Below are 14,228 nucleotides of genomic sequence, written 5' to 3'. Positions count from 1 at the left end.
TCACTAACTGTATCTCCACAGCTAGCACTGGCTTTTCAAAGAGCGCCTGTGCTTCTCCGACAGCGCCGCTGTCCTCGGAACAAAACTTGTTCACCGCGTCCTTCAGGTTGTCGAAGTGAGCGGCGTAGAGATCTACTGCCTCCAGCCAGGTTCCCCTTCTTGTGACGCAATAGGTTCAGGGAGCAGCGGACCGTCTGGCATCATTGCTCGGTATGTTTCTCTTTGACTTGTCGCCTTCACAAAATCTTTCTTCCCGACTGACACCTTCTTTGGACCCGTAACTTTTTCTGCAATGTGCTTGAGGCCGTGCACCAAGCATGTTACGTGCACGACGTTTGCATAGAAAACTTCCGTGGTGTCAGCAGCCTTTATCATGTACGCAGCTGCACCTGCATAAAATATCCTAAAGCTCTCTCTCCGCCCCCTATATGGCCAGAGTAGCTTGAGAGCATCGTTTACAAATCTGGCTACGGTGCCGTGGTTTGTTTTCTCGAGTGTTCAACTCGCAAGCAGATAAGGCCTCTGGACCTTTGATTATCGTCAAGTTTTCCAACAACCAGATGCGCTACATAGCGACCGCAGGCGTCCGTCGTCTCATCTGCAGCAGGCCACATTGGGCCGTTCCCAACGGAAGACCTTGTTTCATTCAAGGCTTTCTCGTACAAACGAGGCAGGTAATTCTTTCGGAGAGTTGATCCTGCCGGTATCTTCCTGCGAGTATACTTCTCGAGGCATTTTCTTAACATCGGATTTTCGAGTTTGCACCACGGAATATATTAGTTGCGACAAAGTCTTCAGAAAGGTCTTCCTCACAAAATTCGTCAAGCTCTGAGGGCGAGAGCTCGCAGGGTGGGGATGTAGAAGTTGTTGAAGTTCTGCTCCCCTTCGCTTTTTCAGAAATGTGAGACCTCACATGCTGGTCCAACTGGGACTTCCTCTCTGCATTGACCTATAAGAGACAGAAAAAAAAAAAAGAAAAATAACGGGAAAATCGAGTCAGGGAACGTAAACAGCCGTGACAATGAATTTCTGTGAAGCAAATAAAAACTAAAGAACGACATTGATGTTGTGTCGTTAATAAGAGTCTTTGCGCGTACATTGTGTAGCAAGGCGAGCCTCATTTACGCTTATTTGCTCGAAAGATTCTCGTTCGTAATCCTCCGTAATGCATGAAAGCCCATGCGTTGTAAACGTTACGGCATGAAACTTAAGTGTTGCTCGTCTATATAGTTGAATGTTCCAGGCTTTCTTACCTTCTTCTCGCACATCCTGCGGAGTAATGCCCTTCCGTCGGTGCACAAATCTGGATTCTCTGTCGTCCATGTCTTGTAGAGGCCTGAAATTGAAGGCTTAGGTCTTGGCATCGTAAGGAAACGATGTAAAAGAGACGGACGAACGATAGGAGCCAAGAGAACGCGTCATACTCTCTGTTGCAGACAGAGAGGGCACAGTCTGTATTCAGCGCAACCTGAGTAGCGTGGACGCAGCAGGGACGGAATCTCAAGCAGACGTCACAGTGCCAAGTGTCTAATCGGCGGATTGCAATGCGAAATGTGGTTCAGATTGATACGTCATATGTGACGAGCGGGGGAAATATGCAGCAACGTATGAAATATGCACTTACACGCACTTAAAAGATACCGCAAATCGTTTGGGACAAGGCTCAAGTTTGCTTTAATGTCACCACCAGTGTAAACCATGTTCAGGAAAGAGTATGTAGAGCTGGGCACGGGTGCGAGAATACTCGAGGGTACCCGCATATCGTCACGAATTGCGAGTAGGAATTCGCGACCGCTGCGGGTAAAATGCGGGTGTACCCGCAATGGGACCGCGGGATGACCTCAACTAAGTGATCCCTCTCTGTCACACGCGAGCGCAGCAGTGCCCTATGTTGTTGGCCATATAAATCCATTTGCCACAGAGCAGGAGGCAATTGCTGGCGGGAGAGTTCGATTATTAATGCAGGCATACATGGCTCTCCCGTGAATTGCAGTTTGTTGTTGCGGTGTTGCGGTCCCTGCATGGAACCTTTAATGGAAAAGTGGTAAGATGTGCTAAATTTTGAGCTGACTTCGGAAAACTATACCATACTTTGTAAAGAAAGGGGAACTGGATGAGGACGAGTGGCTTTGATAACCCAATAAACTTCAGTTAATTCGACTTTGGCAGCAAACTTGATAACACAGTGTACTACCATTAATTCGCCCGTGACAGGAGTGCGAAAGTTTATATCAAATTTTAACAAGATCGAATTGAAGAATAGGTTATAAAATGAGCGAGATCAACTTCCCTTTTATGTATTAGTGTGTGCACTTGAAACACTCATCTGAAAACATGCCGTCGCATGTTATAGAACCGCAAGTACAGCAAGTTGACATCCTCCGAGAAACCATCCTGAGAAGCAAGCTCTGATCGTATGTAATAACTTCTCCATGACCATTTTATGGCACTTTCAGTTGGCATTCGACTAGCGCTCGAACTCATAGCTGGTGACCCCAATTTTTTAACTCCATCTCTGGGTGTATTGTCCGTTACTATCATCCGCAGTAAGCGATAACATTTGTGCACCAGCGTAATACATAGTATGCACTAGTACAGCTTCGAGGTATTCGAGTAATATGAAGATATACTAAAATTACACAACCGAGTACAGGCATCGCTGACTCGAGAAAAATAAGCGTAACCTAATTATATGACACCAAAACAAAAATAACAAAAACACTCATACGAGAAAAGAAACGCGTCACGAATCAAGCTCAGCTTGTTTCGTCTGAACTATACTTTATCTCTCGGCAAATACTGGAGCGTGGTGCAAGCCCAAACAGCACAACGTACTGAAACTCAAGTGCAAGGGGGTGGCCGGGTAGGTGGAGAGCCTTGAACAGACCCGTCAAACTAAAGAACACTGATAAGACACATACCGTTCACCCCCATTGCACTCGACATTCAGTACATTGTGCTTGTGCATCGTGCAATCGTGCACAATAGGGATTATTTGTGGAGTTGAAAATTCGAACAGTGTGACAAGGCATTGCTAATGTGGTGCCATCTAGTTTTTCAAAGATCGAGAACCAGAGATGCGCCTGGACTGGTATGTCCTCAGAATGTCCCATTTATGAAATTTCAGACGCAATAAGAAGTACTGATACGCACCAGTAGTGCCAGCTTGTCCACGACCCTACATGTTGACGCTTGAGAGGCTAACGACAAACTGCCAGCTGAGAACGACGAGCCCGAGGCGGTGATGGGGGATGATCTTCGTCTCATTTCAGGCAGCCGCGTTGCCCGCCTACTGGAGCCCAGCCTTTCCTCGACTTGACATCCACCTGAGTGAAAGAGCAGGACACGACACGAACACGGAGGCATTAGTGTGGAAAGAAGTGGAGCATCACTGTGAAAGGAAAGAAACCCCCTGCCCTGTATGAATCACAAGAACCACAGCCTTAGTTATAGTTCATTCACCTCTTTCCCCCATTGTCTTTGTTCTACTTCGCGAAATTGTGCCTGACTTCACGTGTTTTGCTGGCATCCGCTACTACATCTACCACTCGTACATCTCCCTTGAACGCTTTCGTATTGCATGCTTCTGGCTTATGCCTGTGCTCGCGTTTCAGTTTTCTCGGATGCCTCAGCACTGCGCATCTTGAGGTCAGTGAAGTACGTTGGCCGCGTCGTGAATATTGTTGGAAATTGTGTCAGAGCGTTGTCTGCGAGCACCAGTTAGCATGCAATGTAAAATCAACATCAGTAATAATAAACCTCTACCCGATAAACGTCATCATGACTTTGGTAGACAGACTGAAACCGAAACAGATTGGAAAGGGAGAGGTGGGTTCCACGAATGGGCACATGTTTGCTGCCTCTTATGGAAAGAAAAGTAGGACCGAAGGTAGCTTCCCTTTCAGAGACCATCGTAATCCCCTCAAGACCGTAGCTTTAGTGCGCGACTTTGTTCGCCACTATCTTTGAACGTAGTTCAATTCTATCAAATTGGTGCCAGTGTCGAACATTATGACGTCATTTGTTTATAAACAAGGAGAGGTCTATTATTGAACCAAAGTTTTGCACAGAAAATCCACAAGTATTGCACTTGTTACTTTTCCAATTACTGGAAACTTGCTTATTTTTAAATAGTGCATAATCTTACTCAATGCAACACTTGTCGTAGATTTTGTTTATAAAACTCGGGTTGTAGAAAAATAATAACTAAAAAGATAGAGAGCAGACACAGAGGAATAATTTATTTGAAAATCAACGACGCCATCTCGAAGAAATCACCCCGGTGCACGAGGGTTGCAGGGACAGACCTGTGGCAAAAGAGTTGCAAGGCATCACACCAGATGGCTCCACCGATGTCGATACGCATGAAAGAGAGAGACAGAGCAACAATATACTAGAGGGAGATAAACATGTCAACAAGAAAGACACTGTTGAAGAAGTATGAGATCATGTACAAAATATTACTCATCGGGAGGGAAAAGGACGAGAGAGAAGCTAGCCGTCGGGGCGCTTAGGCCTAACCACTGTGTTTGGGCTCATTCCGGTTTGCTTGGAACACAGAAAAAGTACTAGGTACGGGTAAAAATTCAAGAAGACACTGCAAATCAACTCTAAACATGGGGCAGTGCATACACTGGTCATGTTCGCATAAAACAAACTCACAGCTAGGCAAAAATGCGCCAAGACCAAACACATCGGGGAAAAGGTTTAACCATTACGGCAAATCACTCACCCTTTGCCCTGCAGTCATGGAGCGTCCGCTCGCGTCAACAGCCAGACCTGGCTCCGACAGCTCCCCATAGAGCCCATAGTTTGAGATAATTCAGGCAACACTGGGCATGCAAGCAGTGAAAAAGCACGGTGATGCATATCATTCTGCCCATCAGGAGTCAGTTTGGCTCCCCTTTCGGCCGGTCCTGACTACCATCGACTTCTCATGGTTTTCATGTCTATTCGCTCGTTATTCCACATTCCAAAACAACTAAGACAAATTTTGAACAAATCACATTGGTTTAGTGCATAGTATTAACTGAGAAGTCTCTCCGAAATATTTACTATGCGTGCAGAGTCCAAAGCTCTTTGCGTTGTTGACAGACTGCAATCAAACCGTGAAGTGGGCGGAGCTAATAGTGACCAATTGGGTGGCTTAGAACTGGGTTGTGTTGGACTAGAACTGGATTTTGGCTTAGAATTGAATTAAAATAGGCTTCCCTTGGATCCGAGAGAACTGTTGGCTGTAGGACCTCTCCGTCTACTACTAAGCTCTCTGTGTCATTCCTTGATTGGCCTTGTCTGTGCCAAAGGACGCTCACCGATTCGCCTTGCCCAAGTGACGTCTACAGAAAGGGTATTCAGGAATGCTCTCAGTATCCGTCATCTGCTGTTGCCATTTCATTACATTAACTTGTAGAGAAGGAACTCCACCAATTCCCGTCGCATTTTCGGCGTCATTGTCTGTGATGAACGAGGAATAGAATGGCAATACAGTTCTGGAATCCACCGCGACGGATGCGATGCTCCCCTTAAGTTACACTCACATGCATTTGTTTACTCACTGTTGCCGCCCACCTTCACATATAACGATTCAGTACAAGCAGTTATTTTATTGGAATTAAATACCTTATTTCCTTTGACAAGGTGCTTTAAATGCATGTGCAACTGCAATTTAACTGCAATTTAATTAACGTCCCTAGCAGAAGACGGGGTGTTTAAGCAAGGTGTACCCTGCCACCAAGTTGCTGGCGGCCTCGGTTGGCGGGTTCCAACCCGCGGTCCCAGGATCAGAAGGCGAAGTTTATGTATTTCCCGTGGTCGATCAACAACGTATTAGATAAGTTACACTTAGGAAGAATTATATATGTATATCTTGCCCCGAAATTGTTTTTTATTAAACAAAGTTATCAAGTTATGCTTCAAAATACTTTCAAATGACTGTTCAGTAGAACATAGACGATACGAAGGCAGAAAAAATAGGCGATTTCAAGTTGCCGGTGGTGAGAAAATCAGAGAGTGATATTTATACGGTAGGAATCACTTATTTATTTACATACTGTAAACATGACTTTCGTGCACGAGACTGCGCTTCTTCGGGTTACAAAAATATAAACCTCGTTTAGTAGAAATCCAGTGAACCGGCAGGGAACTCCCTTCGAGTTTTCAGTAGAAAAGTTTTTTTTTTTCCTGGCTTTTTAAACGCTTTTGAAGAGAGGATTCGAAAGTTGCGAGATTTGTAACTTTGTCATTTACCAGGGTGAATGATTTTTATTTACGATTGGCCAATTTTCATCATTGATAATGTCGATTTGGCGCGTACGATATATCATACGTTCCTCCTTCCTCATGGCGAGGTATCAGTCTTTGAAGATCCGCTAGTACACAGCGCAAACGAAAAATGTCGTCCGTAGATGGTAGAAGTGCCACGAGTATTCGAGTACTCAGTATTGTTAAGTCTGTATATTAGGCCAGTCCTATGTGGTTTCTTCTGTCCTCGTCTGTTAGCATCCCTCAAACTGCACACCTCACATATCTTGGTGCGCGGTATTGCAGTTTCAACGTGGATTAGGACAGAGCTATGCGGTAGTTTGTATATCGCCAGCTGTCCAGCGCTGCTTTCTATCCGTTTCGCGCGGAGGAATTTTTTAAAGAAAATTCCTCGTTTGCGCCGCGAAGCAACTGTGACTATGAGCAGCGTACAGACATGGACAGATGGAGAGAGGACAGCAGGAAGAAGTGAGAGGCAGAGTGGTTGGTATGCGTCCTTGGGCAAACATCAGACAGCAGAGGAGGTGCGGGGATTGGAACCCGTTTCACCTCACAGTCTCGGCATTGAAAGCGGCCACCCTAATTACTTTGCCACGGCAGCTGGTCCTCATAGTGGAACATCGTTGCGAGCACCTCATTACTTCAGCCCAACACGCAGTAATATATTGTCACGGATGAAGACAGACGAGCGAGAAGGCGAATAATCGGCGAACGCTTTATTCTAGCTGCTTAGCTGGCTAACGCGAGAGCGGTAGCTCTTAGACAGAACTAAGGTAAAAGAATAATGCTCCGACTGGGACCTCACAAGCTTTTATGCACAGCGGCGAATAATGTAGAAAGCGCGCGTGGGTGGAGAGGAGGAAATACAGAACCCAGGCAGCACAATGTACTGAAAGTTGAGTACAATAGGGGTGGGCCTTGAACCACCTAATGGTGGAAGACCTTGAACAGACTCTTGAAATTAAGGAACATCGATAAGACACGTACCGTCCACCCCTATTGCACTGGACTTTTAGTACAATGTGCTGCTTGGGAAGCGTCTCCAAGGTCGTCGGCCCGTCCTTGATTGATGAGAGCGAAGGAGCAAATGCTTCCAGAAGGATCGCTTGCAATGTAGCGCGACGTGTCGCGGGCCTCAGCACGTCGTTCGACGCCTCGTTGCCTGTTGTTGTTGGGTGTGGTCGCCCCAAAGAAGATACGTGGCAGTATTACTTTGATTGCCATATATTTGAGTCAGGAGCGAAGAAGATGAAGAGCTCCGACGATGAAGCGGTCCAATCGCCAATCGCCCTGTGTGGCTAAGGGCCATTTCCTTTGTGGCAGAAGAAGAAGAAGAAGCGGTCAGGTGATCCGTTGCGAGCTCGGACGTTCTGACGCTTGCTGAAGCCTTGCTTGCTTTGCTTGGAGAACCGACTTACATCGATCAGTGGGTGGAAGATATCTTGGTGGAATACTCCTCCGGCCTGCGGTAAGGGAGATTGGCCGGCGCTTACGCGACTTACACAATGCCGCCCGGTGGGGGGGCCTGATGTTAAACAGTAGTCGCGTCTCGCGTGGCGTGCACTGTTCATTCTTCTCTGCGCCATTAAAGGCTTCTGTGGCAACGTTGACACACGTCTGGACTGCTTGCCTCTCGTATTGCCGCGCCTGCGACTACTGTTGAACAGGTTATGGGCCCAGGACGCCTCGACCACTAGGACTGGGACGCTTGCTGGATAAGAAGGTAACCAATACGGAAAGAAGGAATGGCGCTACGAGACGAGTTCAAGATTGCCAAGCTGACGTCGGAAAATTACCATGCCTGGTCCATCCGAGCCAAAGCTGCGCTTGTGCAGAAGGGTTGCTGGGAAGCCGTCGACCCGGGATATCCAGGAGCTCAGATGACTGACGACGAGAGGAGAGTCAATAATAAGGCACTCACTTTCTTATTTTTGGTGGTAGAGGACAACTACCTAGATGACATTGTGTCCTTGCGCACGAAGCATGGGAGATCCTACGCGAAATGCACACGAAGTATGGACTGACTGTTGCATACTTTGCAGTTGGTTTGCGATTTTGTGAACGTCAAGATGAAGAGGGAGGAGCCCATGAAACAGTATTTGAGCAGGCTAATGGACCTGCACAGGAAGCTTTCCAGTGGAGGATACGGGTTCACGGACAAGGAAGTGGCACTGGTAATGCTAATGGGTTTACCCGACAGTTACGAAGCCCTCATCTTAAAACTTGAACAAGATGAAGCCACACTTACCACAAAGGAGGTGAAGGCACAACTTCTAGTCGAGGAGAAGAGAAAAATACGACGCGACGAGGACCAGACCCAGTTGGACGCAGAGGAACAAGCTCTTGTGACCAAAGCCAGGCCTGAGATGAAACGTGGTGAGGCGAAATACGACACAAGGAATGACCTCCCCGCTGGCAAGAGGAATTCCACTCGTACATCACATGCCGTGCCCAGGAGACGTGTGCGATGTTTCACATGTGGGGGGTACGGGCACATTGCAAAGGACTGCGAAGGTGATTCTGAAGCAGCGACTCTTTGGAGAAGGGGCACCCGTCACGCGCTAGGAAGGTGACGCATAAAGCTCTGTCTGCGAAGGAGCAGTTGGGATGACTTCTGTAGAGCATCTTTAACCAAAGAACGGGGGTATCCTCGTTTCAAGAAATCCACAGACATGTTTCGGGATTGGAAAATAGTTTTTCCAAGCAATCCCGAAACATGTCTGTGGATTTCTTGAAACGAGGATAACCCCGCTCTTTAGATAAAGATGTTCTACAGAAGTCATCCCAGAAACAGAGAGATTCTCTTTTCAAACCAATAATTAAAAAGCGGGGGTCAAACCTAATTTTCGCTACTCAATACAACGATGCTTTAAAAAAATGCAAAACAATTCTAGATCGTCATATTAACACTCTACATGCAGACAGCAAATTAAAAGAAATATTCCCGCATGCTCCTACCGTAGCGTTTCGGAGGTCACCATAACATCCGCGACATACTTTGTTCTTCTAACCTACAAAAACAGCCCTCAGGTTGCACCCCTTATAATAGGAAACGATGCCAAACTTGTAAACATATATTTCCTTGCACTAGAATCAAAAGTCACGACAGCAATTTTGAGTTCAAAATTGGACAACCTTTAAACTGTTGCTCATATAACATTTGCTACACAATATTTTGCTCAAGATGTGTTTTACAGTACATGGGAGAGTCTCGTAATTCCATGCGTGAAAGGTTTTATGGACACAAAGAGTGACATCGTTCATAAACGACAGACTCCCATATCTGTGCATTTCAATCTCCCTGGTCACGATTATAATGAAGATTTAAAGATTGTAATTTTAGAATCCTGTAGTCGTTTTTTTTTATTGCTTCCCATACGCGCGAGAGATCCAGTTGTATGTTGAAGCGCCTATAGATGACATCGGATACGCTATAGAGCGCCAGCGAAGTTGTTTGGGTTTAAAGGGCTGTTGAACGTTGGACACTGAACGGAAGAAAGTGAGAGTCGCGGCTTGCATCGGCGGGACGCGGTATGGCAAGGTGTCCGCGGTTTTGGTCCTGAACGTTGAAATGGAACGTAAAACGCAAGTGTTAAAGAGTGTTTAACTCAGTATGTGTGTGTGAAGAAATTCTACAACTTCAGAAGTAAGATAAAGATCCGTCTTGGACTGTGACGACGAAAGAAATGTGCGAAGAGAGCGAAGCCTAAAGCCAACTCATGGTGTGATCTGATCGATAGGTTAACCAAGGTTATACAAGCCTTTAAGGAAGCAAGATTAACTCTGCGACTAAGTAACCTCAAATCGCACGTTGGAGTGATCTGATACAAGAGTACGATTTCACTGTCCGACATCGACCGGGGACTGATATGCAGCACGTTGATTCACTGAGTCGCGAGCCGGTCGAAGAGCCTTCGGACACGCTAGACAATGTTCTCGAGGACCGTTTCGAAGTATGTTTGACATACAGCATGGAAGATCAGATCCTTGCCCTACAACGGGGAGATTGTGAACTGCGCGAGTTATTGGAAATTCTCGAGAGGCCCCGTAGCAACTGGACCAAAGAAGAGTCAATTCGTGTGAAAGACTACATTACAGTGGATGGCAAGCTGTTGAAGGTCATCGTCATAAATGGCAAACAACACAACCGCTTCGTGCTTCCCAAGTCTCTACGCAAAGCCGTTGTTGTACGATGTCATGACTTAATGGGACACTTTTCGGTAGGCAAGACAGTGGCTAAGATCAAGGAAAGGTTTTGGTTTCCTCGAGTGCGCGTGCTTACGTAAGAACGCACATCTCAAGATGTTTTGAGTGCATCGCTAACAAGGTACCAGGAGGAAGAACGGAAGGTCTACTTAACCCAATCTCGCCAGGCTCAAGACCCTTTGAGACTGTGCATGCGGACCACCTAGGTCCCTTTGTGACGAGTAAGCGCCGAAACCAATACCTACTTGTCATGATCGACAACTTAACTAAGTTTGTGAGACTCTTCCCTGTCAGAAATACCTTAACCAAATGTTACTACGATGTATGGAGGAATATATCCTAGAGCGGGGACTACCGAAGACCCTAATAACTGATCGAGGGTCGTGCTTTACATCGAAAGCCTTTGAGGAGTTTTGCATGGAAAGGGCCATAAGGCACGTCCTTACTTCTACGCGACGTCCGCAAGCTAACGGGCAAGTTAAGCGAGTTAATCGAACTGTGCTGCCTGTGATTGCTTCGTCCATGCGGGATCCTGAGCAGAGAGACTGGGACGAGCGAATCAAGGAGTGCGAGAGCTACCTAAACAACGCCGTTAGCAAGACGACGGGTAGAACACCTTTCGAAGTACTGCATGGTTATAAGCCTGATTTCTACGCTCTTGCATTACAACGTCTTTCTGGAGACGATTGCAAGGAATGACAAGATCCCAAGGAGATTCAAACAGCGGTCCGAGAGCGGCTGATTCACGAACAACAGAAAATGAAGATGGCCTATGACAAGCGGCATTATCCGGCCCATCAGTATGAAGTTGGCGAGATCGTTTTCATGCGGACTGCTCCGCGCCATACAGGACAGCCAACCAAGACGCAGCCAAAGTTTCGAGGCCCCTTGGTTGTAACTGAAATCCTCCCATCTGACACATACAGAGTTTCAGCGATAGACAAGTCGAGTCATTTCCGAACGACTGCCCATGTGTCACAGTTAAAGGGGTGGTCCATCACAACTAGATCCTCCCATCAGCTCGATGATGACTCTGATGATGATGATGAAGGATCAGCGGGACCAGCATCAGCCCCTGAGCAACTAATCCCAGAAGCATCCGCAGAAGACAGGGAGCACCGCCCCAGAAGAACAAGACGACCTCCAGCAAGATTTGGAGACTTCTAACTGTAGTTGCGTGCGTGTGTTAAAGATTTCCCGTGCAAAGGGATATAGCCTTTATATAACCTACCTATATTTTTATATAACCTTTTCCTATTCGCGTATTTACCATTTAACTGAGGATAGTTACGTGTGGCAATTTAACGGGGGCGTTAAATCTTTCAGAATAGCCGAGTGTAGTCGGTTTTTTTTTATTGCTTCCCATACGCGCGAGAGATCCAGTTGTATGTTGAAGCGCCTATAGATGACATCGGATACGCTAGAGCGCCAGCGAAGTTGTTTGGGTTTAAAGGGCTGTTGAACGTTGGACATTGAACGGAAGAAAGTGAGAGTCGCGGCTTGCATCGGCGGGACGCGGTATGGCAAGGTGTCCGCGGTTTTGGTCCTGAACGTTGAAATGGAACGTAAAACGCAAGTATTAAAGAGTGTTTAACTCAGTATGTGTGTGTGTGTGTGAAGAAATTCTACAATCCGGCTTCACTGACGATTATAAGCGTAAGAATAGAGAATCGTTTTTAATTACAAAGTTTGACAGTCCGGTTCCCCGTGGTATAAATGTACATACCGGCCCGCTTTACCGCCTGATGAAAAGGAACATTGAAATTTCGCCACCTGTTCCAACAATCAACAATGTTGTGGTAAATGCTTGTCATTTGGTTAATAATTTGATTTTGTGACTGATTGATTAATGCGCAATAATGATTTATGCTTCTCCTATACCCTAGCATTGTATAATTTTATTAAAAAATGTCCAATCCCTGCCCTCATTATTTTGATGTGTATATGCATTGTTTTTACAACATGTCACTGTCCAACTTTTGAATGCACAAGTAATTTTTTCGTGGAATTCACATTAGCTGTAAGCAACTTATATTTAACAGTTTTCTTCTTTTCAACGGCCAAGCGCGGGCGGCAGAAATTCAAACTGAAGGAGTAGTGTACGTTGCTTCCAACGGTCTTGGCGTCAGATATCTATCGAATGTATAGCCTTCTGTTTTGTTCTTTGTGATTTCATCCTTGCGTTGCTTCTCTCTTGTTCTCTGATTCTTTCTCTCACCGATCCCACTCCTTATATAAGCAATGTTTTAAATGCTTCTTTTGTCTGAAGAAGGGCAGACTCTGCCCGAAAGCTCTCGTATAATAGACTTTGTGCTTCATTCTTTCGTTATTATTTTTCTTGACGACATAAGATAGACTAAGATAAGACTTGTTGCCGTTGTGCAGAGCTTGAACGTAGGCAACTTTCGAGTGGAATTCCAGGAGATCGCTCCGAGCGTTCTTATCGCCTTATCAGTCGTTTTCGTGCCTACGGCGCACAAGAGGAGACGTTATCTAGCCAAGAGGCCGTGAAATATAGCGTTTGCAACAGGTTCTGAGAATAGATAAGAACCCTCACTGCATTGAACACTTTGGAAGCCGCCCACTCTTTGTATTATTCCCTGACAGCTCCAAAGCCAACTGTTCCCCTGTACGGCGAACAGGCCGCAACAACTGGAGAGGAGGATTGTTCGCACGTGATCAACTTAAACCAGATGTCACTAAACCATGGCTAAGTGGGACTGGTGAATACGGGCTATTAAGTTTAAGGAGAACAATACTGCTATATTTTTCACCTGAAATTCAACAATCATTTACTTTTCTTTTCATCAAACGTATCGTATCGTATCGTATCGTATCGTATCGTATCGTCGTATCGTATGCTAATTCCAAACATTTCGTTGTAATATATTTTTTCCCTGGCCTTTTTGGACTTTTTGTAAAAGAAAGGACTGGAAAGATTCGAGTTTCGTAAGTCGTGGATTCGCAGAAGCTTCATTGGATTCGAATTGGGAACCATCTGGATTCATCCCATCTCTAATATGAATGCGTAGTCCTAAATAGTTTATAGTTACCTATTTATCCTTTCTCACCTTTAGTTTGCTTTTTGAGCCTTAAGATTGGCCCCATATTATCATTCTACCCTAATTTACTGGTTGCCGTCCTCGTCCTTCTTTTGGTGCCATTGTGCACAGCAGCATTGTGCAAGATTCAAAGATTCACTCTCGAGTGGGGTTGCACGTGTTGGCTCCGTGGGTTCTTATCGCTTTATCAGTTGTTTTCGTGCCTGCGGGACACAAGACCAGGCCTTATCTAGCCAAGAGACAATGAAACATGCCGTTTGTAACAGGTTCTGAGAATAGATGAGCACCATCCTTGCTGACGCGTTGTTTTATTTTATTCATTTTTTTTTGCATTATTTCCTGACAACTCCAAAGACAACCGCTACCATTACGGGGAACAGACGGGGACAGCTAGAGAGGAGGATTGTACAGTTTTACCGGTTTTAACTAGAGAGAGGACAGTAGGACTGGCTAGAATGTCTGTTTAGTTTATTAGTATATCTGCATCGTCCAAGACTTTAGAGCAGGGAGGAATGAATTTACGAAACAAAAGGAAACACACCTTACACGCGCATGACATGCGTGCATACAGATATAAATGGATGCATGTAAACAAACTCTACAGCGTTAGTCTCGCAAACGTTACACATTTTGATCGCATCGTAAAAATAAGAAGACGGGGTTTCTTCTACGCCAAGCTTTGCAGACTGGTAGCCATTG

The sequence above is a fragment of the Ornithodoros turicata genome, unplaced genomic scaffold, assembly GCF_037126465.1.
Source record: "Ornithodoros turicata isolate Travis unplaced genomic scaffold, ASM3712646v1 ctg00001142.1, whole genome shotgun sequence".
Lineage (NCBI taxonomy): Eukaryota > Metazoa > Arthropoda > Arachnida > Ixodida > Argasidae > Ornithodoros > Ornithodoros turicata.
Note: the sequence above shows the minus strand (reverse complement) of the source record.